Raw genomic sequence first — 27,765 nt, 5'->3', positions numbered from 1 at the left:
GAATGACGATTTTTTTTTTTTTTTTTTAGAAACTGCACATTTCTTATCTGTTTATAGCATTTTTATTTACTTTTATAAACATTCTAGCTGAAATGAAATCTCACATAGTGCTTTGAATTTGTATAGTGGACATATTCAAATACTTATTTTTGCCATCCATTTATTTAATATCTTGAATTGTCTTCAATAAAAACCTTCACTATCAAATTGTTTTCGCATTTTAGTTTGCAACCAAACTACGTATACTTATTTTCCCCAATATTTTTCAACTCCTCATTTAATATTTATTTACAAAGTTTTTACATCGTTAAAACTTAATAATTTTTACATAAATTTTAATGATTATAACACTCATGTAGATATCATGATATTAGAACTTGGTGTTTTAATGTTGATTTCATGCTAGGCTAAGGCATGCTCTCGTGTGCGTTTTTCGCATATACGAAACTTAAATAAATACACATTAAAATAATTATGTATTTACTATTAATCGAATGCTAAAAACTATTTATTAATCGTTTTTTTTTTTTTAATTATTTTTGTTTTAATAAATGTAAACATGATTATATTTTAAATTTCTTTCGGATCCTTATAACCGGACAACGCCGAGAAAATAGTTATTTTCGGAATATCTGACACGTTTATATTGTTTTTGGGCATAATTGGATTTTAATCTTAACAATCATGTTTATCGGAGATATTTAATACTAACAAAAAGCAGCTATTTATTATCGTGAAGCTATTTTTAAAATTAATTTTATTGAGGTTGAAAATATAGTAAATGAAAGTAAAGTCGATTACAAGAAAATATATAGAAATGCTAAAAAGAGAAAACCCCAACTAAATTCGATTTTTTAAATTACTTTTTTCTTTTATGAAATTATATTTAAATTGTGTTAAAATGATATTAAAAGAAAAAGTCGAAAAATCAATGCGACCTAAAAATGTTTTCTTCCGGGTTGTTTTAAATTATTTTTATTGTCGACAATGAATGTTTGTTTTTTACATTAGACATTTATTAAATAAAATTGTTAATCATATTATATATGTGTGTGTGTGTGTGTATTTGTTTTGATCTTAACTGTTGTAAATGGGCAAAATGCTGACGTGTATCTAGTTGACATTTTCAAATCGTAACATCTCACTAAAATGTATGTACGTGGAAAGTAAAAAAGAAAACGGATACCCGGTACATGAATATAAAATAAATAATTTATATAGCATAATTTTTTACTTTATTTTATCGATTTCTCTGATGTCTCTTTATTCATAATCTGGTGTTGAATGGATCCCCTCCTCCTCAAGAGCGGAAGTAGAATTATTACACAACACATTTGTTTGTCTGCTATATAGTAGACAAACAAAAAATGTGTTGTGTAATGTTCTGTTTCGCATTTTTCTTTCTCAAATGTCCATACACGTGGACAGCATTAAGATTTATTTTTTATCTCTTCTAAATTAATAACTGTCCTTATATATATATATATATATATATATATATATATATATATATATATATATATATATAAACACAAAATGCGTTTTCATCGAAAGCTGACAACTTTGAGTTTAAGTTTAGCTTCCCAAACTAAATGCAAATAATTTTTATTCACGTCTTCCAACGGGGCAATTAGACACAAGGTCGGTTTTTAATCCGGAGAAAGTCTAGCCTCACCCACAGCCCCAAAGGAACATTCTGAGTTTGTTTTATTGGTACTTAGGCAAGAATGCGAACAATGCTGTTTTTTAGATAGGATTTTCAAGTTAAATTCCATTTTTACAGTATCTTTCGTTTCTTAAATTGTTAGGTGAAAGTATAGAAGTTACAAAACACCCTCCTCTCCCTATGTATAAGAGCGGGTATTTAAATAATAACGTTATTTCAGCACAGTACAGTAGTACCAGTTTATTTAGTAAATAAAGGTAAATATTTACTTTTTCTCAAGGAGGTAGTACGGCGTACTCATGTTGACACACCTGTTCTCGCTAGATCACTGAAGTTAAGCAACCTTGAGCCTGGTCAGCACTAGATGGGTGACCAATTTGGGAATACTAGGCGCTCGCTAGGGTGACGTCGGCACCTCCCTGGAAGAGCTGCGAAAATCTAATGTTATTTCTCCTAACGAGGATATACATACATCTGGAGACTGCTTGTGAATTTCATGCTTCCATGAAACTTCCTCCTTCGGAGCAAGCCGGTTAAATCTACATTAAAGTTAGTGCCGCTTAAAAATAATTTAAAAAAGGAGATTAAACACAATGTTAGGTATGGTTTTAAGAAGCCAACACACCAGTATAAGCGCATCCCAACCTATAAAATATGCCTCAGCAGCCCCGACAACATTACTTGATAGGTTTGTGCAGGCGATTACCAATAAAGTATCCTCTTCTCAGAAATAAGGTAAAGCTTAAAAGGTGAACCTTTTAGAACTGAAGCGTATACCTCAGCCCGACAGCAACAAAGTCAATGTTATTGTTAGTCTGATTGTGCCATATAGGAAAAAATTTAATTTGTCCCAGTTTAGAAGGGGTTATCTTTCGCAGACTGATGACAAAAAATATGAAATTTAATTGAGTCTTTAAGTAAATTCACTTTTCAAAAAAAGCATTTCTATTGGTCAAATGTTTTTGTTAAACGCTCTCAACTGCAAAAACTTTATACAATAACAAAGCAAAACTATGATAACTTGGATTTTTATTAGAATTAAATTAATTTTATTATTATTATTATTGGAGACTTGCATCCTATATTAGTTCATCCCAAAAGAAAACTGACATCCTACTTATTTATTTTTTGAGGCGAGTACATGTAAGCAGACAGAAAAGATTGATAGTAAAAAAATCAAAAAGATAAGTATTAGCTTCACATGTGCAGTTAACATAAGATTATCACCAACTTCTGAACCAGTTAGTGCATTTAAGGACATATAACCATTTTTCTTTTTTTTTCTTTTTTTTTTTTAAATCTTAGCCATTATCTTTTTTGGAAATTAGTTGGGGGTGTGGTTGCTTGAGGGAAGCAGTCTGCTGAAAATATACATTACATGTATTATAAATTAATTACTGTCTGTGCCATCTCTACACCTGTTTTTTTTTTATTTCTTTTTTATATAATGGGTGACCACGTGTTAGTTTTCACTCTCCCATTTCTTAATCATACACAAAATTTATCTTCATTTAGTGTGTGTGTGTGTGTGTGTGTGTATATATATATATATATATATATATATATATATATATATATAGTACTAACAGTCATAAAATGTGCTTAAAGATTATATTTAAATGCATGCAGATTCGTATTTGCTCTATAAGCTTCTATTGATAATTATACCCATTATATAGTAGCGATGTCAAAAGGTTTAAAAAAGATTATTTTAGTGCCATCAGCTAGAATCGAAACCAAAACATTTAGCACGCCAGTCTTATTCATTACCGTCTGAGCTATGCCTGTATGTATACAAAAACTTAAAAAATAATGTTCTTAAACCTAAAAGTGCATATTTGCATATGTGTAGAAATAACATATTTAGTTGACTTACATCTACCATGTTCCAATTTGTTTCAATTTTGACTCCTGGGCAGCTATTTTTACCGGATAAAAACCAAATTTGTTTCACAGGTCCAAATCCCCTATACATCACGTTTCAAGTCTGTAAATTAAAAATCGATAGAGTAGTTTGGTAGAGACTGTTCCCAAGACAGACACAGACAAGGTCACTTGTGTGTGTATATGTATATATATATATATATGGTAAAACTGGTAATTAGTAAAAACTTGAAGAGAGTGCTCAATACTATTGCAGAGCAAATATGTGTTTTATTTTATTTAAGGCCTGACGAGGCTGTTGGATCGTAAACATGGTCCAACATCTGAAACATATGTAGCCAAACAGATAAAACGGTAATAAAAACATAAAACATATATATATATATATATATATATATATATACACTAACTGCCTGGTGTCGCCCAGTCGTAAAATATACTTAAATGATATTTTAATTTATGCAGATTTATATTATAAGATCAATATTTTGTTGATTACTACATTGTATCCAATATAGAGTAGTAATTTCAAAAGTTAAAAAAATATATATAACTTGTGTGCTATCAGCTAGAATTGAAACCAAAACATTTAGTGCTTCCACCTTAATCATTACTGTTTCAGATATATGGATAAGAAATAATAAAAAATTAACCGACTTTAATGTATAAATGTATATTTGCGCATGCATACAAGAGCAGTTTCAGTTGACTTACAACTGACAAGTTAAAATTTCTTTTTAATTTTGACTCTCTTAGGAACTATTTTTACTGGCTAAAGATAAAACCAAATTTGTTCCACAGGTTCAAATCCCCTATATATCAAGTTTCAAGTCTCTAGACCAAAAATTGACAGGAGTTTGGTAGAGACCGTTCTTCAGACAGACAAGGTCACTTATATATATCTATAATATTTCCTCCAAACCTCTGGTCTTTATATAGAGGAGACAAAAACTTACTGTTATGGTTTCAAATGATCTGAAATAACAGCAAAGGGGAGACTTGATTCCAAATATTTCTCATATGTTATATCTCCTCTCTTATGGAAATACGGTACGATTATGAATATCTCCAGTATAAAATAATGCTTATACACTGTGAAATTTACTTTATGTATGAAAACCAAAGAGGAGAGATAAAACATGAGAATTATTTGGAATCAAGACTTCCCTTGCTGTTATTTAAGATTATTTGAAACCATAGCATCAAGTTTTAGTCTCCCTTCCACCAAGGCCAGGAGTTTTGGGGAAATATCAGCTATTTTGTAATTCATATGCAAAACTAGGAAAAAAATTACTATGATTGAAATATTGGTAAAGATGCAGTATCTTTCCACCCACAAAAAATCCTTTAAGTGCTGAAATTCAAGTGTGCTAAAAACGAAAATAACAGTAAAAATCACAGGAAATGAGCAGCTTGCAAGATATGAAGAAATTATGAAGTGGGGATCACTTTTCTATATTAAATTTAAGGTGGTCATAAAATGGGTGCTCATTTTACATTAAATTAATATAGTGATCCCTCACTTCTTGAAACAGTACTATGCGACCTTAAGAGCAAATTCCATATAGCCCATTACACAATTCAAATAATTAGCTTTTCAACCAGCTTTCATTTGTTCAATTTTGGTTAGTAGTTGCCAAGATTTCGAACATATAAAATTGCCCCAAAAAGTAGTGTGTGTGTGTGTGTGTGTGTGTGTGTGTGTGTGTGTGTGTGTGTGTGTGTATATATATATATATATATAAGCTGAACGTCTGTGTGTGTGTCTGGTCATGAATAGGCTCCTATATGGTTGACTGTTTTAAAAAACTGATTATATATAATGATAGAAGATGTATCGAGACACAGGAATGGCTATGTTTGATCCTGCAGAACAGTGGTTCATTAAAATTGTGGGGGTCTGCGTTCGCGCCTGGTCCACAAAGTATGGAAATAAAAAATTTAAACATTAAAAAGAAAAAGGTTTACAAGTGTTTTTGATGTACATAAGAATACTTTGATAAGTATGTTTTAACTTAAATAGGATGGTATAATGAAATTGTGGGGTCTGCATTTGCGCCTGGCCTCCATACAATGAAAATAGGCACAAACTTTAAAGACTTTTCACATCTATCTGCGTAAGTATACTTTGATAATTATGTTTCAGTTTGAAGAAATATGGTATGATAAAATTATGGGGTGTTCATTCGCGCATGACCTCCATAGAATGGAAATATGTCACAAAGTTTAACAAGGTTTTTTAATATAGATGCACAGAATATTGTGATAAGTGTTTCAGTGTGAACAGGTATGGTATAATAAATTATGGGGTTTATCTATTTCATTTTTACTTTCATCATATTTTGCTTTGATTTTGATACCCCCAAATTCGAAGCTATCTCTTTACAACCCTTCCTTTTTATAACGTATCATACTTTAATAAATCAGAGTCCATTTTCTGTAGACTGCTTTTGAACCCAGTCAACGACAGGTACTTTTGCTAGTATATATATATTATATATATACACACACACACTTATTGCCAAATTGACTATTGAAATGCTCATGTTTGGTTTTATGAGCCGAAATTACATTAAAATTTGCAAGCTTATAAGATTATAATCCTATTCTATGGTTTAAATTTTATGACAAATGGTTAAAAAGAACCTATGTTTTATTGGTGTCCTAGCCAGCCAGCTTCAAGTTTTGTTGCTGTGTCCTAGCCAGCCAGCTTCAAGTTTTGTTGCTGTGTCCTAGCCAGCCAGCTTCAAGTTTTGTTGCTGTGTCCTAGCCAGCCAGCTTCAAGTTTTGTTGCTGTGTCCTAGCCAGCCAGCTTCAAGTTTTGTTGCTGTGTCCTAGCCAGCCAGCTTCAAGTTTTGTTGCTGTGTCCTAGCCAGCCAGCTTCAAGTTTTGTTGCTGTGTCCTAGCCAGCCAGCTTCAAGTTTTGTTGCTGTGTCCTAGCCAGCCAGCTTCAAGTTTTGTTGCTGTGTCCTAGCCAGCCAGCTTCAAGTTTTGTTGCTGTGTCCTAGCCAGCCAGCTTCAAGTTTTGTTGCTGTGTCCTAGCCAGCCAGCTTCAAGTTTTGTTGCTGTGTCCTAGCCAGCCAGCTTCAAGTTTTGTTGCTGCATCCTAGCCAGCCAGCTTCAAGTTTTGTTGCTTGGTTGTCTCTCCTGTGCCCTATCCAGGCCACTCACATCTCCTTTAAGACACTATCAGCATTAAGTGATCATTACCAATTTGTGGCTCGGAAGTGAGTGATTATTTTTACATTATGATTAACATTCTCAAGCATAAAATATATTTTTGCTTTATTTCTTTTACTAGGAAATCTTTTAGGCTATTCTCATGTAATCGCCTAAAAAGTAGAATTTTATTTTTCATCTTGGTAAATTAACATAGTGTAGAACTATAATTTTACCAATTTTTCTTTTTAAATTTAAATTGATTTCTGTTAAATAATTTAAAAATGGAAAATGTTGAATTTCGTTATTAACCTTCTTTCAGTCTCGAGATATGATGGATACTTCCAGTAAGGGTGCCTGCGCAAGGAGTTATAGTGAAGCAAAAGTTGCACATCCAGACTGACTGGAAATAATGCCGGGATAAGCAGAGAAAGACTGGTATTATTTCATAGCTTTCCTTCTAGATCAGTTACACAATCAAGCCTTACTATTTAATCCATCACTGGAGGAGGGATTTATAAACCCATATTTTAATTTTCATAAATGCATTACTCTAATTGATATGTGTCTAAATTGGGTTAATTTTGTCAGTAGGAAACGGGGGAGGAGGTACTTGAAAAAAGGACCCTCATTCTCTCTCTTTCTCTCTACCATAAATAATGAAAGTATTAACATATTTGACTGATAAGTTTGACATCTCTTTTGAAAAGAGAATTTACTTAACAACTTTCATTAATCTGGGATGCTGTAAACATACACTTACCAAACATTCAAATTAAGTCCTTGTTGATTTTGAATTAATAAATTATTATTATTACAATATCTTCATTAAAAAAAAGTCATGTGACCTGTTTCTCATCTCTGCGTGACTTTGTTTTTCTTTCTTTCTTTTTTTTTTTTTAGTTACTATCAGTCAAATATCTATTTAAAATTTTAATAAATATTTTCTTTTTAAAACAATAACGAAATTTTGAAAATTCTATTAAAAAATACCACAGAATTAAATCCACTTTAATAAATTTCCATTTCTTCATAAATATGTTAGGCATTTTTATCTTTTGTGAATTGAAAAAAGGAATAAATTTATGATCCATTAAAATTTGAAAGACTTTTGAGAGGATTTAAGCTATCAATTAGAAAGTCATTTCTGACTTTAATAATCATAGTAAATCCTTTTGTATAAAAAGACTGGAAGTTTTGGAAGTTATTTATATCCAACAGTGTCCTAAATAGATATAAAAGTATTATGTTTGCAAAATTATTTAACAATTTCATTCGATTAATAATTCGATAACCAAACAATATCACAATATTATAAAATTTCATTTTCCAAATTGTATTAAAATAAAAAAATAATTTAGTAAAATAAAATAACAGTATAATTAATTAAAAAGAAAAAAAAAAGAATGGAGAAAGCAAAATGAAAGTAAAAGCTCCCATCAAACCGGGTAAGTAAAGCTAATTCTAAAAGTTTTTTTTTTTTTTTTTTTACGAAGGAAATTAGGGTATAGACTACTTCCCTTAAATTTTTGAACTGCTTTTTTTAGTTGCATTTCATCACTTAATTTTTTAAACTTATAACTAAAATATATAATGAAAAATAATCTGTTTTCCATAAAAGTTTTAAGTAAATTATTAATTTAATGACATATCTTGATCTTATAGTAATTGATTTTATCCGTTCAACAAGCTTTCCTTCTCAAATAAAGCTATGAGATTCACAGAAAGTTTTCATTTGTTTGTTTTTTTTGGGGGGGGGATTCATCACTTCAAGTTGTCTGCATTCCAGGTTATACACAAGTCAATAAAGATTGATCCACCATTCGTTGATTTTGTATGAATCAGATGATTTCATTGTTGGTATTAGTTTCCCTGGTATCTTTCTAGTTAGAATTCTTTCTAGAGAGATATTGAGTACTTGTGGAAGGGATTTTGTCAAGTTTGCTAACATCCTAAACGAAAGCGTTATCCGTTCAACAAGCTTTCCTTCTCAAATAAAGCTATGAGATTCACAGAAAGTTTTCATTTGTTTGTTTTTTTTTGTGTTTTTTTTCATCACTTCAAGTTGTCTGCATTCCAGGTTATACACAAGTCAATAAAGATTGATCCACCATTCGTTGATTTTATATGAATCAGATGATTTCATTGTTGGTATTAGTTTCCCTGGTATCTTTCTAGTTAGAATTCTTTCCAGAGAGATATTGAGTACTTGTGGAAGGGATTATGTGAAGTTTGCTAACATCCTAAACGAAAGCGTTTCAGTAGAATGAATTAGATTCAAACTAGACACATCCAGGTTGACAGTCCATGTTGTTAACCATCTCCATTCATAAAGTAATACTCATATAAACAAAAATGAACAATGTTTTCTTAAAATGTAAATATCAGAAAAAAAAAAAATTTTTCTCAATTTTATACTGCTAAAAGATTTAATAATTTTTTGTCTTTCTAATGCCATTTTTTTTTCTTTTTCTTTAAAAAAAAAATGATTTTAATTCGACTCTATTTTTCAATGAGTTTGAAAACAATTGCTTTGTTTTCTCAAGTAGCCTCACAAGGATTTGATCTGATCAACTAAATTGAACCAATAAATTTTGAATGGTGCATCTGAAGTGTTATTGAGAATAAATTTGACTGAACAGCAATAAAACCATGACTCACTAAGATTAAATTGTTCAATTGAACCAAATCTTCATAAATCCTTATTTACTTGTGGGAACAATATTACTACATGTTGCTCATCCAAATATTCATGAGCCTGGTATTATGGCAATCTATAAAATCTGTTTTTTTTTTTTTGTTTTTTTTTTGTTTTTTTTTAATAGTCAGACAATCTTCAAATTACAAAGCGTTTCGACATAATATTATATGAAGAACCTTTATATATCTGTGTTGGACAAAGAGTATCTGTCAGCAATACCAAACTCCAGTAACACAAAACGACTCTTTTATGATGAAAGAGTGGGGGGGGGGGCAGTAAATCAGAAGCAAGCAGCATCACTCGGTTTATTACCAATGTGAAAGCCAGTAACTCGAAGATAGCGTACACTGGTGGAAGCATGTTTTTTTTGCATGAAAATTACTTGGTAACACATTCACAAATGAATAAAGGATAAGTTTTCTACCCCACATTCAAAATGTAACATTACACTAAACCAATTCTTTAACTCCAGCAGTTTCTTGGGAACAATGTCTTATCACATAAACAGCTGGAATCTTGTTGACACATCATAGGTAGTCAACTCAGTGGGTAGTGACATCTCTCTGTGATGGTTGTAGTGGAAATATAACAGCAGAAGTTTCTTTTGATTCTGTAAATAAGGTAACAACTAAAAAGAATTGTCACCAACATCCTTACTCTGTGGAAAACTGTTCTTTCATTCCTTTTACTTTATTTACAGGACTGTAGGGTTACACATCTATTTTTCACGCATTAGGGGGGTAGGGGGTAGAGCTTTGGAAAAAGACATCTGAATCAACTCAGTTTGCCAGCTAAAGAGAAAGATTTTACTATCGTTTTCATTACATGTCACTTCAGACTTCCTCTTCATGACATCATATCTTGACATGTAGCTCTAATTCTAATTAACTTTTAATGGAATTTTATGTTTTTATTCTTATTCTAGGCTCATGTGAAAAATTCCATTCTTTAACACTTTTGCAAGAAAATATTGCTACAAAGAGGAACTAGAACAAACATGTCTACCCTTTAAATCTGATTAACAGTTTGTACGCATGTTTAGGTCAAGTCCAATATTGCTAAAGCAAAATCATGTTTGATGCAAGAGACAAACTTAGTAACTTTTAAAGAAAATATTGATCATGAGAATGGTTTCCCATGGACCACATGAAGATAATTCGCTCAATGTCTGTTTGAAACCATGCACTCTTATAATTGTCATATCCAGTTATCTTCAGTCCCTAAAATCTAAAATCAAAGTCTGATTTGATCATTTATAATGCAGGACATCTGAATATACTGAGATTTAAGTTTTGGATCAAATGAAGACATTTGTGATTTTGAAAAAAAAATAAATAAATAAATAAAATAAAAAATCTGACATTTAAAAAAAAAACTAAATCTCTTCAGTTGTATAAAAACTAGTAAATTAGTTTTAGGTAATATGCTAAGGTTTAATAATTGATAACCTGGATCAACAATGACATTAGTTGATCATGAGATTGCATAGCTCTCCTTGACACTGTAAGAATAAGCCAAAATCTTATCTGGACCTTACTTTATATTGTACAAAGTATACCTGAAGTTTGTGCCATGGAAACATTAATTTTAAAAATATTTATCTGATCAGGCTAAAATTTTACATGGGATTTAGTGTTATTTATATATCTATAAAAGTAAGGATGTATGTGTGTGGAGGGCATCTGTCAACCTATATACTAAACGATTTTTTGATCTACAAACTTTAAATTTGCTATATAGGATAATAAAACATATGGAAAACTTTTTAATCTGCTTTTTTCATCTGGTAAAAAGGGCTGCTGAAGGGTTAAAATTGAAAAATTGTTACTTGGGGTCATCAAATTTTTTTCTGTTTATCAACTGTTTCACGAATGCGCATGCATGGTCATGAAACATGACAGCTTCCTTATGTTAAGAATACGTAGGTTTTGCGAAGATTGTGTCAGGCTGGTCTAATGGTTATCATACTTGATTCGCTGTTTTTAGATTTTGGTTCCGATCTCAGCTTGAGTATTATTTTTTTAATTTTTTTTTATTTATTTTCATTTACAAGAAGTGAAATGTTTAGAAAAGACATAATACTCGCATACACATGTCTCAATTTCTGTATTAATTAAAATATACTAATTATGACTATTTTACTATTTATGACTACTTTACGACTGGCCAGCACCGGGCAGTTTGTTAGTCTAATTTAGAAAAATCAGTCGTTAACATTCAAGATTTTCACCATTACCAAATTTTTCAAGTCAAAGGTCAATACAACATGTTCAATGTGGGACCTCATTGGCTACAATCTGGGTCCAGTAGTGAGTCTCTATGATGAACTGAAGTTATAGACTGAAGTGTAACCTTTTTCCTGTTCTAGATATCCAAAAATTAAATCAAATCTAAGTTAGAACATGTTTGGTATTTTGACCAAGTTTGGAAATGATTCATCAAACGATATGGGTTCAAAATGATATATTAAATCAGAAACATAACCTCCACCAGATGGAGGTAAATCATTTTTTCTGGACATCTTTGACAATAAGTATAGAAACGCAAAATAAATAAGGCTTCAATATATTTTACGAATTTAAATGTTGTAAAGGATTTGTAGAATTTGTTTTGTTTCAGTCTATTAATAAACATCGTATTTGTAATAAAAAGTATTGGCATATTAGATATCTGGTCAATGCTGGGTATATATTCTATCTTCTATAAGAAGAACCCATTACAATTGCTATGATATATAATGTACTATTGGCTTGATACTTTCTTGATTTATTTATGAAAATAAACATTGAGAATCGTTTGTACAAGAACTGTCCTGGCTGGAAGCAAAATATAATAAATGTGACAGGTCCTCATTAGATATATTTAAGTTGACGATAACATGTGATATGTTTGGCATTTTCAACATAAACAAATAGCAACAGCAGGTGGAAAGATAAAGTTTTTTTGTGTTTGTGTCATTTTCTTTTTTTCTATTCTAGACTGTTAAATGCATGGGAAATATGAACAATAGAAACTTCAACTTAGCCTTTTCTGTTCTTGTTGTTCCAAAATTCAACTGTTCACTATTTTTACTCATTTACCTTTTAAACTAATTTTAGTAATATTTATTTATAGATTTTGTCACGTTATGTGTTATATACATTTTAAAATACTAAAGATAAATGTTTAAAAACTGCAATTTATTTTGATTGACAAACTGAAAAGGTAGTTTGTATAGATTTTAAGTCCATACAGTTAAACCTAGATTTTAGAAATCAAATTATTCTATTATATATAAGTATGAGAAATAAATAGATTAATATTTATTTAAAACAAATGTTTCGTTATCTAAAAGCTGGCATACATAGAAAAATGTAGATTTTCTTTTTTTAACAATGGCATGAGAAATTTATTTGCCCTAGGAGTCTAAATACATCTCTGTGAGACATATATAGGTCTATCAGCTTATTAAACAGGTGGTTATAAGATTTTGTTCCATTAGTGTATATTTATCTGAGTGATATATTCTAAAAATAAAGTCTGGGCTTGTACTTACAAAATGTTATTCCATTTGATGTCTTTGAATATTGAGGTTACAACAAAATTTTAACAAGGAAAATTCTCATCTTCTGTCAGTCATACCTTCTCCTTTGATGTTCTATCTAGTCAAAGAAATTTTCATGTTGCATAAACAGCTATTCATGTATCATAAGTTTATATGTATGTCACAATTACAAGGATTCTTTTACTGTGCTTTCCAATTTTAAGAATAAGAAAATTTTACTTATGCAATAACATTGCAGGTAATGTTGATGATTAATTGGAATTAGGAATTAAAAAAACTCGGATCTTTTAGTGGTATCGGAATTGGAAAATATTTTACCTGTTTTACAATGTACAAAACGATTCTTATCATTTTTATTTCTTTGTTTTTGTTTAAAACTTAATTTCCATGGCTTGATTATCTATAAATATAAAAGCGAAAATGTATGTGTGTTCGCTTTTTCTGTATGTCTACAAAAGGCTTTTTTCAGAGAAGCGGTCGCTCGCTTCACAACTTTTTAAAACTTTTTATATCACATATAAATCGTAATATCTCACAGTTAACAACGAAGCTTGCCTGTCTCGCTTTCGGGAAGATAAATATTCAACATTTGTCGCTCGCCGCATGTGGGTTAGTCTTTTTCCTATAACATCTTGGGAAAATAAAAATTTTAAAAAAAGCGTTCCGCAGTAAATGAAATACTATCCCGCAGTCAAACTTGACCTCATTAACTCATTAAAACGGGCACCTGCCAAATCCAAGTAATTAAATAAATTCAAATGTGTTTCCGTTAGCATCTCGTGGTGAGGCAATGGTTAACGTCGCACGTTTTTTTTTTTTTTTTTTTTTCAAACTTTAATTTACAACTTTGCCTCAACAGTTCAGGTTCGATCCTCATACTTTTTTTTTTTTTTTTTTTTTTTTTTTTTTTTTAACCCCACCCCCGGAGTCCCCCCCCCCCAAACACCCGGGCAACGCCGGGTACCCCTCGCTAGTATACTAATAAAACTAAAATCTATATGTCACACCCATAAGTGTATTTTTACATTTGCAAAAATATATACATATTTTACAGGGGTTTTTGCTATAATCAGACCCCACCTCCAACAAAAACTCTATATTTAGAAATTTAAATAGAATCAAAATCTGTCATTGTATCGGAATCTGGGGAAAAATATTGAAATCATCCCATCATTAATTATAGATTTCAGCCATGATTTTTGTTGCTTTAATTGACTGCAGCAGAAAAAACTCATTATTTTGACATCTGCGTCCTTCATAAACATAATTTCTTACACTTCAAGTTTAGAAATACAGAAGCTTTCATAAAACAAGAATGATTAAAATGATTTACTTTACCAAAATACATCTGGGTTATGCACCAGTATACATCGTCAGTAATGTTCTACAGCAGAACCTCTATGGTTTGGGGTCTTTTACATCATACCACCTCTCTACTCTGACTATTGATATAGATTGGATATTGATAAGTGCACTGGTTATTACTATGAGGTACACCACTCATCTCTTTCTCTCTAACTGCAGATCATGTTTAATCTCTGTGGAACCATATCCATCAATCACACAAGACTTTCAGTCCTAACAATTATGACTATGAAAACCACTATCATTGGAAGTAAACCTTTTTTACAGAATTTCTTGGCAAAACTGAGTAGACAGAACACTTATTTTCTTTGTCGTATGTTTTTAGTTTTTATGTGTGTTAAATATGAATTAAAACAATGCATTACAATTATTTGAAAAACCAACTTTTTTTTTTGAAGGGGATGAACTCCCTTTTATCTGATAAATTAGAAACTTTTGAAATGAAAATTTTTTTTCAAAATTCTATTAAAATACATATTAACAGAAATTTTGTCTCCTTTATCTATATTGATATATATCCTGAAAGTTGCATACTTTATAATCTATATTGGTCTCTTCTCCATACAGCCAACAAGTTACTAAACACCAAATCTCTATCTCATTAAAATGTTATTCACTAGTTTTTAGAGTGTAAATTATTTCGCATTACCCTAAATAAATTATTTTTTCATCTAGGCGATCCACCCTTCCAAGCGTTGCCTTTTCTTTTTGAGGAGTTGGTTTATTGCTAATCACCTGAAACACCTCTAATGGGAAATGCTGACAAGTCTTCGTAGGCATTTTTTTGTTGAGTCTTCTATCCCACTTTCCAGACTCTTGTATCGCATCTGCTTACTGTGAGTGTGGGAGGGAAATAAATTCTTAACTCGTGGTTTAGTAGAAAACAAAGTTAAAGCAAGTTGATTGATACATTGAATGAATAAAAACTCTCCATGTTCGAAAACTACAATATGGTTGCATGCAAAGTTGGAAGGTTTGATGCAGACTACACAAAGACGTGACAATTCCACATGCATAGATGCAACCAGATGCAACATTATCTGCACTCCATGGATTTGCGGTAGTCTACTTATCACATCCTTATTTACGATAACCAGAATACTAGGGATCCTGATATTTACTGCTCCTGCATTTTCTACAGTCCCCTATGAGCTTTGTAGCTCTGACATTGCCATAACAAGGAAGGGTTGGACTTGAGGGGGAGCTGTTGCTCTGGTAAGACGGTGAGCATCACAAATTTTTGTTTGTGTGAGTATAAATATAGAATATAAGAATTCTAAGTTATGCATATTAATAATTTAGTTTGTCTGATGGAGTTTCCATGCTCCAGCATGACTTGTATATCGATTAGGTGGAGTTACATTCTAAACATGTACTTCATATATTTTAGCCAAATCAAAGATTTTAACTTAATGTTAAGACTGTTAAAACAACACTCCTTACAAATGTCGAAGATTGCAGAGGGAAAGTAGAGAGATAATAGTTTGCTTCTTATTTTGTGTGTGTGTGTGTGTGTGTGTGTGTGTGTGTGTGTGCTGGTTTAAACTGTAAACATATCCTTGGTATTTATACAGTGTTAATATTTTCCATAAGTATGTGAGACCTCTGTATTTTTGTAAATTAGAAAAAGTGGAATTCCGCTTTTTCTTTGGATTCAGGAAAAACAATTAAAAAAATTCAACTTGTTTTTCTTAGTAAAGACTGATTTTTTGCCAAATCGCCATTTTACTTTTTCATCATTTTATTTCTCTATTTTTTTTTTTTTTTTTTTTTTTTTTTTTTTCATTTATCGCACTTTGTTTTTCTCCTTCTCTCGATTTTAGCTTCACTTTGTTTCATTTCATACTTCAAAACGATTTACGATGTGGACACTGGGAGTTAGATGAATTTGTTTTTTCATCAAAGAAATGATTCCTTCACCCATATAGGCACTTGAAGTTTTTCTCTTGCTAAATCATGTTTTCTTCAAAATAAACGTTGAACTATTTTTTTTTTTTTTTTACACAAAAACTAATTTTAACAAAATTTAACAAATTTAAAAACAAAAATAAAGTTAAAACACACTGAATATTTTCCATATGAATGTATATAAAAAATTGTAAGAATTAAGGATCATTAATTCTTACAACTTTTTATATACTCCCTAGATTATAATTTCTCCGATTTATGAAAGGAGGTCGTCTCTATCTTTTATTTGAGCAACTTTTATTTTATAAAATTAATGCTATCCCGTGGTCCCACCTGTTTGTCAGTGTTTTTCCTTAAAAAGTGAAACAAAAGCAAAGCAAGCTTCTCCGCACGAAGGGCTGAGACGTCCAGAAAACAATAAGCTTGGGAAAACCCCTCATATCAGACAATTGCTGTTCATTTGGACACTCCCTTTTTTATAGGGAGCTGGTCTTCCCCAACGTCTTGGGAAAACAAACAAATACACAGAAACCTTCAAGCTTAACTGGCTTGAAGCCAGAATTAAGTGCGTGAAGTTGCTGGAATCTGTGTTAAATAGAGAAGTAATCAACCATCTTAGCAAAAATAACCTTCTTAGTGACACACAATATGGTTTCCGTTCTGCTAGATCTACAGCAGATGTACTTAGTTATATCTCATAGGATTAGCGAATCTCTCAACGGAGGCTACCTTTTCTAGGGCAATTGCTCTGGATATATCAAAGGCCTTTGATAGAGTATGGCGTAAAGGTTTATTTCACAAGATCTCCAGCTACGGTATAGCTGGAAATGTCTTCTCAATTATTAAATCATTTCTCTCTGATAGGTTCATAAGAGTAGTGGTTGATGGGTAGAAATCAGAAGCTCTTAGTATTAATGCTGGAATCCCTCAGGGATCCATCCTGGGCCCAACTCTCTTCCTGATCTATATTAATGATCTTCAAAATCACATCCTAAGATCATTCGTAGAGATCTATGCTGATGACACTACTATCTATGGAAGCACATCTAAGACCGTAAACGACCAAGTTCTCTCTTATTCTCTCCTCTGATCTTGAGCAAGTGATACAATGGGAAAAGAGGTGGCTGGTTACTTTTAATGCATCTAAAACCAAGCTTTTATCTTTGCATCATCAATGCTCTGATCCCCATCTGGCATCAATTGAAATGAATGGCTCTCGTCTTGGGGAGGCCTCATGTTTTGACAAGCTTCTGGGCTTGACCTTTACTCCTGATCTTAAATGGAACACATACATTAAATCCGTTGCCAAGACCGCTGGAAGAATGGTGGGATCCTTCTATCGATCCAGTAGATATCTTACTACTGATGCAATTCTCTATCTATATGAGACAGGTATGTCCAAGGATGGAATACTGTTGCCACATCTGGGCAGGAGCTGCTAGAAAGGACTTATCCTGCCTTGATAGAGTTCAAAATAGACCGTAGCCTTTTGGGGGATGTCCTTTTCTCTTCCCTGCAACCTCTTTCTCACAGAAGAGATGTTGCGAGTTTGTCTCTGCTTTATTGTTATTTTCATGGCAGGTGCTTGGCTGAGCTTCATTCTATGGTCCCCCCTCGCCAAACTTTCACAAGAAACACCCGTCTAGCAGAAAACACTATCACTAGTTTCCCCCACTCTTTATCTGTGCCTAAACCTAAGCATAGATTCCATGAGCAAAGCTTCTTTCTTAGCACTGCACGCCTATGGAATTGTCTTCCGTTTTTCTGCTTTCCAGCTGACTACAATATGGTTTTCTTCAAGTCTAACATAAACAAGTTTCTGATGAGCCGTTCCATATAAGTTAACAAATTTACTTAATCGCCATTACTAACAGTTACTATATTGTCCAATTTCTACTGTACACTCTTTAACCCTTATCCTCGAGTGGCCTCTTGACCTTGATAAGTGGTGCTGCCTATGTAAAAAAAAAAAAAAAAAATGGCGTGATGCTTGATCTAGAAAACCAGACGTTTATTTAAACATCTGCGTTTTTTAATTATTTAATTTCAACCATTTTCACTTCTCTACCTTCGTCTGAACCTTGTCTAGAAGTGAGAAATTAGTGGCAGATGCACCAGCCCAAATATGACAACAATACTCCATACATGGGCGAATGGTGGCCTTATAGAGGTATAGGATACTTTCAGACATTAATAGCTTTCTAGCACGGTAGAGAGAACCCACCTTCCTCGCAGCGGTCCTGGCAATGTTCTCAATGTAATTGTTCCAACTCTTGTTTCCTGTGAACGTTAGGCCTAGGAGTTTGAAGCAAAAATGTGTGTTAGTGTGTGTGTGTTTTTTTGTATGTCTGGCAAAGGCTTTTTTCAGTGGGGGGGGGGTACCGTTTCTTACAACTTTTTATATACTCCCTAGATTATAATATTTCTGATTTACGAAGGTTGTAGAAGTAAATAAACACAGATAACGGGAGTAGGGTTAAGGAGGATTTACGAAAGGAGGTTATGTCTATCTTTGTTGTTGTTTTTTTTTTTTTTTTTTTTTTTGAGACACTTTTATGTTACAAAATTTGCGCTATTTCTTCCTCTCGCATGTTTGTTTGTGTTTTTCGTCTATAAAAGTGAAACTATGAAAGCGAAATCGTTTTCTCGGGCTTTCGTGCCGTGACGTCCAGAAAGCAATGAGCTTTGATCAATGCAAAAGAAAACTCGTTATAGCAGACAATTGCTATTCATTTGGATACTTCTCTTTTTGTGGGAGCTGGTTTTCCAAAACATCTTGGGGAAATAAACAAATAGTGCAGCTGGCTTGAAGCCAGAATTAATTGCGTGATTTCATTTCTCTATGGCATGATGTTTGACCTAGGAAAGCAGACTTTGTTTATGTATTTTCAACACACACCCCGACAAACATCCAGACAACACCGGGCACCCCCGCTAGTCTATAATATAAATCTCACCTGTCTGTTTAAATGTATGGTTTGGCGATGGATGCAATGGCAAAGATGTCACAATTTTTTTTTTTCACATTCTTTTCCTCCTTCGTGGTACGGGTTTTAAGCCTGCCTGCCTACTACCACGGTTTTTTTTTTTCTTTTTGCTCAACATACACCTCCAAACACCTGGGCAATGCTGGGCACCCAAGCTAGTTCATTATAAAAACGTTAACTACAGCTTGTAGCTAGACAAAAGTGTTTTGAGATACATTATATTGTGACCAATCAAGACACCACAGGAAGTAATCTCTGAAAGGTACTTTTTCTCTGCATAGACTCCCTTAACCCTGGGCAGGTGACAATCTAGACAACAACCATCAAGGAGTATTTGGCTGAAATTTTATGTCCACATTTTACGTCTATCATAATGGAATCTTGATTACTTAACTATCATATACAACCCTGCTCAGGGCCATCTTGCATGAGTAGTCTTGGTTGGAGATTTATTGCTGCCTAAGAAAAAAGACTGCTCAAACTGACTAGGATACTCTAATACTTGGTGTAGCATTCACTCATAGTGTGTTGAGCTGACTTCCTCTAAATATTTCTAGAAAATGTTAAATTTATAAGCAAACTCCAGTAATATGTATAAAACTGAGCAAAATGAATGCCATTGCAACAACATAATGTAAGGTTCTTATACCCAAATGAGATGATCCAACTTCTAGTCAAGGAATGGATTCATTACATTATATTCATTATGGATTTCATTCATTATATTCGTTATATAGATAGGATAGTTTGGAAGTTTAAAGCCGTCCAATGCACGGCAGCATGTAAAACCGATTACAATTCGATAAAGTATATTCTAAAAATGGTGGTTTCTTCCTTCCCATGTAAATATGCTCATGACTTTCAGCTATCTTGTCAATTTTCGATTCAAGATGTGAATGACATCATTAGACCTAATTAAAATGTTGTGTAACACTCTATCTCATAGACCCTTCCCCATCCATGTCTGATTCGACATAAAATTTACATTGACCATTAACTTCTGCAAGTTAGAAAAGTCCAGTTTTTCTAATAACTAAAATAAACAATGTGAACCAGTTTCTTTCTTCTCATAATAAGTTTCGTACACATTCTACTTTCTATTTTGTATTTAAACGTCTCGCTGTTTTGTTTTTTTATATCAACAGGAGGATTACTAATGTTGTCAAAAGTTTATATGAAGAAAATATATTCATCAAAAATGTAAAAAAACAAAAAAAATACTATTGCTTCCACTATAATGTCATTTTGTTCTATTGATTTCTATCAGTAAATTAACAAAAACTGGTATAGCTAAACACTAAGTACATTGACGGTATTTTTTGCTTTTTTTTTTTTTTACTATCAGCTATTTTTTTTTTTTTTTTTTTTTTTTTTTAAATAAAATAGATTCATTGAAATTACTGGTAGTTTAGGAGAGGATAAGGTTATATGCAAGAAGTGTAATACAATAGAGACTAATGAACATTCAAATGTGGATAATGTATTCGAGTGATGAAGCTGTTTAAATTTGCTATGTTAGTGATACCATTGGTTCACCGGATGGAGTAGGTGCTAGTGTGATTGCAAGAGTTATGAGGTGATGGAGTAAGTTCAGGGAATTTCTGCCATTACTAACCAACAGAATGTTATCAGTGTCAGCCAATGTATGTGCATGCAATGTGATGATATATAGAAGTGAAACCTGGCATGTGTTGCATGGAGAGATATGATATGTTTCATGTGTGTCGTGTCTTAGAGAAAAATTAAGTCTGGACAATATAGAAAAATGTGTATAGAACAGGAAACTTTGATATGGCTGGATTGAAAAAGTAGATGTAGAACAGTTAAGCATGTCCAGGTCACAGGCATGAAAGGAAGCAATAAAAATGGACTTGAGAGAAATAAGGATAAATAAAGGGTTGTTCAAAGATGTGTTAGTTTCAAAGTCAATTTTTTACAGCGTCCAATGCATGTCCATATGTAAAACAAACCTTAAACTAAATATGATAATGATCTGTTCATTATCTGCAGACAGATTTAGATGGCTATCAAGGACCACTTGAATCTTTATTTTGGCTAAGAAGGATCTGATTATATTAAATATTCATCCAGTAATGTCATACATATTAATTGCAAGAGTAGAAGGAGACCGATAAGGCAATAATTTTGTGGGTCTGTTCTTTTACCAGCATTTCTGAACATTAGTACCATAGAGGCAATTTTTCAACTCTCAGTGAAGCAAGATTTGGTAAGGCATTTGTTGCAGTTGGGATAGGACAGAGGTCAGTTCAGCAGAGTATTTTTTTTTATTACTATAGCATGGATTAGATCAGCCCTACATGCTTTGGCAGTGCTAAGGTTTTGTTTTGCTTTTTTTTGTTTTTGTTTTTTAATGATATCATTGTTTTTTAAATTAAATTTAATGATTTTCGGAAGGGGTGATGATCAGATAATCAAGTGGGGCTTTTGTCTGTAGTGGGAAATTTGGAAGGGAATGGTTTGTGGAGTGTAAGCTGGGCAAGTAGGTCAGCTTTATCCACTGCTGTGTAAGACTAGATTTTCCAGAAGTTGTGAATTCCTAATGTTATCTATTAGTTTATATCTTTGTGTTAGTTCTTATTTGGTTCCTAACTTTTAAATCTTAACTTATTTGTTACTTATTTACTTCCGTTTCGGTTCTACAACAAATGTTCTTACATGAGAAAGGGATCCTACATGATGTGGACTGCATTATTTCAGTTGTCCATGTAACGTTACACACTACCAAAATATGTTTATTACAATAAGATATTATGCAATATACCTTTTATGTATCTTCTTCCTTCGTGGTTGCACATGTGTTGAATTGTCTGCTCAATTGTTTTTCAATCTCTGTAAATGCATGTTTTGTAACGCAGGAATAAATGGATACGAGTTTTCTTGTGCTTTTCTGAATACAGTTCAGTTTTATTTTACTTTATGAATCAGCTTGGACATGCATCACCGATTTCTCATTAATTCCTCATCTTAAAGGAGTGAGTTTTCTGTTCTTGCTACATTTCCACTGCAATGTGCGTTCCTCATTTTCAGGAATCAACTGACATGTGTCCTTATTGCTACCCTAAAAGAGATTCTCTCTTTCAAATCTTACTCCCCAAATGTGAATCTCATCACACCATCTTGCCAACTCTCACTCTCAAGCACTGGATTTTGTGACCTCACAATCTGACAAGTTGCTATTTCACTCTTAGCTAAGAATAGGGGTGTTCATTCCTTTCACAATGATATTAAAATGAAATTGTAACTCATTCGTTTGTCACTTTCTTTGGTCTGTAAAAAGTTAGCAGCAGCTTATTTAGATTCATTTACACATAAGAGATGTCAAACTGTCACACTTGTTTATTCAGAGAGTCACATTTTTGCATAGAGTGCACAAAGATTGTACCTCAGAATTCCTTGGGTTGCATGAAGTCCTCTTCTTTGATAGCAGCAAGATTGCAAGCATTTTCCCCGACCCAGTGAACAGCAAGGCTCAGCAATTGCATGTGATGGTTTGGTTCAGAAAACAAAGTAATGGTACAAAAACAACTTTGCCACTTGGAATTCGATTGATTTGCTGATCTGGACCTGCTTGCCACATGCAGAGGCAGACGACTAGAGAATGCCAGATCCTGATGCCAAAATCTCCTAGATTTTAGCATCAGAGCCCTGTCAGCCGGGTAGCTCTGACACTACCACTTTGCCAACACCTTTGCAACAGTAAGGAAGAGGTGAACTTTGGAGGGGGAGGCACATTTATGGAAACCGGGAGGTATCCTATTTGTATCCTAAAATTAGGTTTCTTCCAAGTGTGATGGAAATAGACATATTCTTTAGGTATAACATTTAATCCTGTATTTTATTTTATATAATGAGTCTGGCCACCAACTATAACTTTCAAAAGGACAAGTTAAAATGCATTTAAAAATCTATATGAAACTACTTATATGAAAAGTTATAATTATAGCCTTGTGTTGGGAAATAATTGTGTTTTATTTGCAATTGTTCAATAAAAATGAATTGGTGTTGTCTAATATCTGTAGTTGTCAAGAGTATATGAAAACGAATTCATTTAGTATTAAGCAAGAATATATCATCCTTCTCTCTACACACAGCTGTCACCTTAAATTATAGCAATAATGTTTTAAGAGACAATACCCAAGTGACTAAGGACAGACGACATTTTTGTTTGACAAATAAAGTCTTTAAGTTTATTTTTCTCTATTTTACTTGTCTGGATTATGAAAAATGGAGATCTTATGAAACACATGTATCGTAATGTTTTCTTCCCAACAGGCATTTACAAAATCAGGACAAAAATATTCTCAGACATTTTAACGGGTGGAACAATAAAGTTGTTGCCCTAAAGAAAACAATACTGCAGCTTTATTTTAAAACTTTTGTAGAAAAAATCAATTCGGGTAACTTGATTATGTACTAAAGCTGGCATCTACTCAATGTAGCCGCCTTCAACCTCAATCACTGCCTCAATACAGGTCTGGAATTGGGAGCATGCCTTTTCCATAAGTGCCAACAGGAGCTCGACAAATACTCAGCAGATGGTGGTGATTAGGCTGGCTTTGGTGTTATGGAAGGTCATGTTGGTGATGTTTTCGACGCTGGACCAAATGTAGTTCAGCAAGTTCAGGTCGGGAAAGAAGGGGGGGGGGCACTGAGAGAAAGGTACAAAGTCATAACCTTCTTTCTAAAGCCAAGCTTGGGTCTCTTTGTACTTGTGGGCTGGCACCATCCTGCTAACACACCCAGGGTCTGCCAGCAGCGACCTGATTGCACCAGAGGATCACCACACTCTTAAGCACCTCCAGGTACACTTTGGTGTTGACTTTCAAGCTGACTTCTAAGATGTGAGGTGGCCTGATGTGGCTATCACTTGACTTGAAATCACACCAAAGACCATAATTGTGGCTGGAAACTTTGGTTTTCATCACTCTAGATATGCCCCTCTTATTTGTGGCAATCCAGCGATGCATTTTGAGGGTACTGGCAATGGTCCTGTTGTCATAACTTAGATTGGTAAAAAGTATGAGTTGTACAGTGGCACATTTCCGATCTTGCTCGTTGAACATTGTATCACTTTTACAGACATGATAGAAAGCTCCTATCGCTCTTAGGATTTCTACACAACTGGCCAAGTTTATGGTCTGCAACAAAAAAAAAGACCAGTTTTCATCAAACGGAAATGGAATCATGTTGTCTTTTCTATGGCAGCAATTTTATTGTTCCACTCTAAAAATGTATTTTTTAAAGGCAGATATTATTTTAATTTTAGAATATTGTGCGGGATAATAACATGCATAGAAATGTTGTTTTTTTTGACAGTGGCATTAACCCTAGGAGATATAAGTCTTGCTTGCTCCAAAAGAGGAAGTTTTGTGGGAATATCAAATTTTCAATCTGTCACCGAGGGAAAGGGCTGTTTAATTTTAATGTTTCTAAAACCAACCATCTATCTTTCCATCATCAACGCTCTGATCCTCATCTGGCATCAATTGAAATGAATGACTCATTTCTTGAGGAGGCTTCATATTTTGACAAACTTCTGGGTCTGACCTTTACTCCTAATTTGAAATGGAGCACTTGCATCAAATCCGTTGCCACAGTCGCTGGGAAAATAGTGGGATCATTTTACCACTCTGGTAGATATCTGCAATTCTTTACCTATGTAAGAGCTAAATACATCCTAAGATGGAGTACTGTCGCCACATCTTGGCAGGAGCACCTCACTCTGCCTTGGCAGAGTTCAAAATAGACTTTGTAGCCTAGTAGGGGGTGCCCCTCTTTCTCACAGAACAGATGCTACGAGCCTGTCTCTGCTCTATCATTGTTTTCATGGCAAGTGCTCATCTGAGCTCCAATCTATGGTTTCCCTCTTTCCAAACTTTCACGAAAAATACTCGTCTAGTTAAAACCACTATCAATAATTTCCTTCACTCTTTATCTGCACCTAATCCTGAATGTAGATTCCATGAACAAAGCTTCTTTCTTAGAACTGCACTCCTATAGAACTCTGTTCCATTTTCCTGCTTTCCAGCTGAATACAATATGGTTGTTTCAAGTCCAACATAAACAAGTTCTTAATGAGCCGTCCCCTAAAGTAATCCAATTTACCAAATTTCAACTACTAACGATTGCTACGATATTGTCCCATTGACTACCATACATTCATTAACCCTTATCCTTCAGTGGCCTTTGATCCTCGATAAGTAGTGACTCCTCTGTAAAAAAAAAAAAAGAAAAAAAAGTTGCATGTATATCCAGGTCAGGGGAGATGATGATTTGTAGGGAGTTGCCGACGTTCTCCTACATACAGTGCCTAGTATTCTCAAGTGCTTATCTAATACTGACCAGGCTCAATGTTGCTTAACTTCGATGAACTAATGAGCCCTGTTGTGTCAGCATTATTATCATATATGAAATTACCTTAGCATATTATTATACAGATGTTTGAACCATTACAAAAATTGTGGATACTTATGCAGTTTACAGACTGTTGTGATAATGGTATTGTTTAGAAAACCATTCTTAAAATGGGGAGAGGAGTATTTTTAAACTATTCTATACTTTTACTTGACAATTTAATAAAAAAAAAGGAAAAGAAATTGTATTTATGTTAAAAATTCTTTCTAAAATAGTGTGTTCCATAAACGGCACAAACACCAAATTGTGTGTAATTTGGTTTGCTATGCTCAAGTTTGGAATATAATTTTTAGTTACATCCACACATCTCTGTAAGAGGTTCTAAGCTTAAAATAATATTTTCCTCACCACATATGCTATAAGGACGTTTTCATCTAACGCATCTCAAGAATATCCATTCTTAAAGGGGATATCGATCATACCAGTTATCATAGGTGCCACAGGACTTATGAAGAAGAACCTGAAGTCCTACCTAACTAATATTCCTGGTGAACCAAGTGCAAAAGAGATTGAGACAATTGCACTTAAGGGAACAGCGAGGATACTAAAAAGAGCTCTCGGTTGGTTTCAATAAAAAAGCGGGGCAATGTTGGCAGCTGGTTTGGCTGCCCCATACCCAGCATTACAATCTTCAAAGGAAGGAAAAAAAAAGTAAACTAAAAGTAAGTTCTTGTTTTTTTTATGATCAATCTGGAGAATGAAATGAATCTCTTGAACAGTATCGCACCACTTTTCTACTCCCATACAAAGATAAAAAATATTATGATACTAAACTTTATTGGAATCTGTATTCTAATAAATTAAAGTATTCAAAATTCGAGGCTTAAGCTTAAGGAATCTTAAGAAGAAATTTAAATTCAAGGAACTTTGCTTTATTGGTGTCTAATCATTATGGATCAAGGTTAAAACAAATCTCAAATATTTTAATTTTCAAATAGGAGGTTATACCCATATTATTCTTCGTAAAAATCTTTTAAAAAAAACTTAAAAGGAACAAAAATTTAGCGACTATTTATTAACCCTTTACCACCAGAATTTGTTTTGTTTTTTTAAATGCAATAAATGTTTTAGTCATGAAACACACATGTAACGGAATGTAGTGTGCAGCTGATGCATGAACATAAACCCTTCATTCACTTATTGAACCATGCATTGACATGTACTTTGAAGGCCAGTTAGGATGACAAGCCATAAGAAATATTGTTTTGTTTTTGTTTTTTTTAAGTACAATTTGGCAGTAAAGGGCTAATTAACATTTACTATCTATTAAAATGTTAGAAAAATCAGATATCTGAATATTTACAAAGTGCTTCTGCCCTCTTTTTACATCTGTTGTTGTATAAAACAAAATTGAATTAAATATAGCCGACATTGGGATGTCTTACTCTTAGCAGTTTTGTTATAAAATTCATAATGATCCATTAAATGTTTTAGCTGTGAATCCTGTACATGCAGATATATAAACATGAACATAGAGATTTTTTTTTTCTAAAAAAAAATAAAAAAAAAAAAAAAAAAAAAAAAAAAAGCCGCATCATAAAAATATGACAAATTGTTTTTCTGTCAATCGACATTAGATTAAACTACCAATGGATTTTTTTCTTAGAAAATAAGTGAAAGATTGCAAATATGGTTTTTAATGAATATGTACATGTTTTTATAAATGTTTCAATTTTTACTTATCGAATTCTATATAAGCTAAGTAGGTGATATTCGAGACAAAAATATCAAAATTTGATAAAGTGTTGCAACTTATTTTTACATGATAGATTTGTCAATCATTATTAGCCGATCATTTTCTACCATAAAATTCCTTAAAGTAGAACTATTTTCTTTTTACATTTTGTTTTTCTCGTGTTTTTGATAATTCCCTTGTTCAAAATTAAAGATATGTTGAAAGGATTAGTGAGTAATTTTTTTTTATATTTCTGTCTATTATTTGTGATTATTATTTTCTTGATTCTTTGGAGAAAAAAAAAAGTGTTAAATTTCTTGATGGAATAGAAATAAGCAAGACAAGATCCTCTTAACAGCCTAAACAATCAAACTTCAAATTTAAAAGATGTGCATTTTTGATTTAGATTTTTGCAAGATTAGGTTCATTCCATTCACTAAT

At 32.8% G+C, this 27,765-nt stretch overlaps 1 protein-coding gene across 1 annotated transcript in view; it reads left to right on the top strand.

Annotated features, from left to right (window-relative positions):
* LOC145279692 (transmembrane 9 superfamily member 1-like) overlaps positions 1–27,765 on the top strand; it is a 918,708-nt gene that overhangs the window by 714 nt on the left and 890,229 nt on the right. The gene's annotated exons all lie outside the window — the stretch shown is intronic.

Source organism: Euprymna scolopes, chromosome 7, assembly GCF_053919585.1.
Source record: "Euprymna scolopes isolate OS-2025 chromosome 7, ASM5391958v1, whole genome shotgun sequence".
In the NCBI taxonomy this organism is placed as follows: Eukaryota; Metazoa; Mollusca; class Cephalopoda; order Sepiida; family Sepiolidae; genus Euprymna; species Euprymna scolopes.
This window is presented reverse-complemented; position numbering and strand designations above follow the sequence as displayed.